The sequence below is a fragment of the Ostrea edulis genome, chromosome 1 (genome assembly GCF_947568905.1).
Source record: "Ostrea edulis chromosome 1, xbOstEdul1.1, whole genome shotgun sequence".
Taxonomy (NCBI): domain Eukaryota; kingdom Metazoa; phylum Mollusca; class Bivalvia; order Ostreida; family Ostreidae; genus Ostrea; species Ostrea edulis.
In genome coordinates, this window is record NC_079164.1 from 94,183,172 (window position 1) to 94,186,890 (window position 3,719).

The following is a 3,719-nucleotide window of genomic DNA, read 5'->3' on the forward strand; positions in this document are numbered from 1 at the left end:
AGAATCCACATTTAATTAATACCACTTCTGGCATATGTAGTCGCACAGTAAGTTTGAAGTTTCTCCTTCACAGCTATTAATATTTTCGTGAGGAGCAAAGATAGAGGCTTGGTAGAGCACTTACTGGATCCAGCAATGTATCTTTGTTTGTAAGGGTTTTTATGTAGTTTAGAAATCCAGTATAGGTACGGTAACTCATATTCATTCGACCCATTGACTGGGATATTAAATGTGTCTAAAACTGAAGCATGGTTTTGAAGAATTTCATCATTTGAAAGGGCAGATGGAGTATTTAAGTACGATTACCAAAAGCGGAATTAATACCAAGTTCGTTTGAAATACAGTTGTAATAATGAGTCCTACAAATTAAAGACAATGTTGTTACAAGCTTTGTCAGCTGGAACCAAGACATATTCCTCATGTAACCTATCTAATTCTTTTACCACTTCTGGTTTACTAAACACAGAATGATAGATGGTACGTACTTTTGTTTTTTAAAATATGTCTAATGCGGGATTTTAATATTCCTCTTATGCTCTTTACCCATTCTGACAATGTATCAAGTTCTTCTTTTTCATATTTAGCCCATCGCCTGGCATAATCTTCGACAGAATTCATAATAGAGATGAAGTTCTGTCGCCAATTGAAAGACCAAGGTTCTCTGTATTTAGGACCTTTTAGAATAGGTGATTTGAGGTCCTCATTTTCAACTATATCAACATCACCAGTAATGACATGTCCAGCTGGACTATAGATGAAAGAAGACGAAGAACAAGAACATGTTGGTGGATTACGTATAAGATGGTCTGTATCTAGGCATGCACTGCAAAGTTTGTTTATAACTAAAAAGTTTGGATGCGGTAGTAGAAGTATAGTTGTAGGAAATACAGGGTGTAGACTTGAACTTGAAATAAGTTGGAATACACGACTGAACCCTTTTATGACGAAGAATGTTGCTTATGTTGACGGCATCTATTCCTTTGTTTGTCTGTTCATTGGTTGAAATTTGTCCTCACTTTACACGTTTTACTCTCTCTCTCTCTCTCTCTCTCTCTGAGAAGAAAATACGTAAAAAGAGTATAGATCGTATTGTCAATTGCATTTGGAACTCTCTGAAAATCTCCAAAATATACTGTAAAGCTCATCACGAACAGCTGACCCGAGTCTGGTTATTTGCGGTGAATATTGTTCAAGGAAGGAAATTTCCTACGATATAAGATCCAATGTGTTTCCTACAAGAATCACATTGCTCATCCGTCTTTCTTTAAACAATTTTCAACATACAGATTTTTTTTTATTTCATACAAAGGTACATATAAATGATCATTAAAAGAATGTAAATTTTATAGTCATGCGGTCAAAGTAATATCGACTAACAGACTTCATTCGCTAACTTTATTATGTTTTTATTGTGACTGTGTATAAGATAAGCTGAAAATGTTTCAACAATATTACATAGACCTTTCATTATAGATTCAATATATTGAAAAGGTTTCAACATACAGCTTTCATAAGCTACAGAAAGATAGTTACTACGAAAACACCTAAAGATTATATGGGCGTCTGTCATTGCTTTCTGTGTGCCGCATATAATATTGGGAGAACACAGTGATCATCTATTTACTGCAAACAAGAGGAATTAGGCTTACCCCAAACAAGATCAACCTGAACGAACACAAGGGTCAAACACCAATGATAAAGTTGGCTCCTACAATATGCATATCATATCCAAAAATACTAAAGGCTGAACACCACTCTGATTACATGTGCGCAAGTACTCTGAAGTTGATATTCAAAAGATACTGGAGTTCCTCATTGACAATATCTACGTGGTCTTTGATGATCAGACAGTGGGTTGCAATTCCAATGGGCACGAATTTTGCTCCTTAATTAGCTGACTTGTTCTTGTATTCTTATGAGGCAGTATCTATTCAAAACTTTCTAGATGAGAAGAAAAAATATCTTGTTGTGGCTTTCAACTCATATAGGTAAGACGACGTTTATCTATTGACTCATATCATTTATATATCCTAGTGAACTCGTATTAAAAGACATCACAGAATATTCCGTTTCTGCTTCATATTTGGATATTTCATTGACCATAGATTGTAACGCAAACTAACAGACCAACTTTATGACAAACGGGATGACTCCAGCCTCTCCACCGTGAACTTCCCATATTTTGTGTAGCAATATTCCATTACCACCTATGTCTCTCAACTTATTCAGTAAGCGGAATCATGTTCTGCGCATGATCTTTAAATCGACGTAGGCTATTGACAAATAAGATGATATTACAGGGCTCTCAACAGTCTCATTTAAAGTCAGCATTTTGCAAATCCTACAGCCGTTATAATTTTCTAATGTGAATACAACCTGTCATTATGTAGAATACTGTGCCGTACAATTTGTTAGGCCGTTCTTTACATTCTGATTTTGACAACAAATAACTCTGTTTACTTGATTAATAAAGATATAGGGCTCACGGTGGTGTGACCGGTCGAAAGGGGATACTAACTCCTCCTAGGCACCTGATCCAACCTCTGGTATATCCAGGGGTCCGTGTTTGTCCTTCTCTTAATTTTGCATTCTTTGTAGGATTTATGGTATTGAGCAATATTCATTATTTTCACTTTTCCCACCCTTAAAATGAACACATGTAGAAACTGTAATATGACTGCCATATTTCCTTTATATTTGGGTAACATTTTTCTTTAATCAAATTGTAATATATTATACTGTAATTATACAAGTGGTTTAGGCGATGGTGCATAATCATTGATCAAGATTATGGGCAACAATTACAGGAAGACAGGGAAAATACAACGCTACCTTTCCATAAAATATTTTATTGGAATCTTTTTCCATTAATGTCTGCATTTGCATCACGACTTGGAAGGAAGCAAAAGCGGAAATCAACAATTAACCAGAATTTATACATTATAGTACTTAACCAAATAATAGATAATCACTGCACGGTTAAACATGCTTATAACGAATTCATGCTTATTGTGAAGTGATATTCCCCTACAAACGAAAAGTCTATCAGATATACTAAAGTTTGATTATAATGAATGATTTTCGCTGGCCCTTGAGGTTCACTATAACATTGTTTTCAATGTATAACGAAGTTTGATTACAATGAATTGATTTTTGCTGACCATGGAGGTTCCCTATACCCATGTTTTACTGTATAATGAAGTTTGTTTATAATGAACTGTTTTTGCTGGCCCTGGAGGTTCGCTGTAACCGTGTTTTACTGTATAACGAAGTTTGGTTATAATGAACTGTTCTTTGCTTGCACTGGAGGTTCGCTGTAACTGTGCTTTACTGTATAATAAAGATTGGATATAATGAACTGTTTTTCACTGACCCTGGAGGTTTGCTATAACCATGTTTTACTGTATAAACTGTTTTTGCTGGCCCTGGAGGTTCGATATAACTGTGTTTTACTGTATAAACTGTTTTTGCTGAACCTAGAGGTTCGCTATAACCGTGCTTTACTATATAAACTGTTTTTGCTGGCCCTAGCGGTTCACTATAACCGTGTTTTACTGTATAAACTGTTTTTGCTGGCCCTAAAGGTTCACTATAACTGTGTTTCACTGTAGCTGTTATCCCAATGCATTGTCACATGCAATGTATATACAATGACGTTATTTACTTCATAATTTTATTGACAGATTGTGGTAAATGTAATATCAACATACATTCATTAA

The 3,719-nt window shown here is 35.1% G+C and overlaps 1 protein-coding gene across 6 annotated transcripts in view; it reads right to left on the minus strand.

Moving 5' to 3' along the window:
* Positions 1–3,659: 3,659 nt before the first annotated feature.
* The window catches only part of LOC125673249 (WD repeat-containing protein 97-like), a 75,409-nt gene continuing 75,349 nt past the window's right edge, over positions 3,660–3,719 (minus strand). For all 6 annotated transcript variants that reach the window (XR_008803408.1, XR_007369369.2, XM_048909750.2 and 3 more), the window contains one exon: positions 3,660–3,719. This exon is cut by the window's right edge. The gene's annotated coding sequence lies outside the window, so the exon portion shown is untranslated.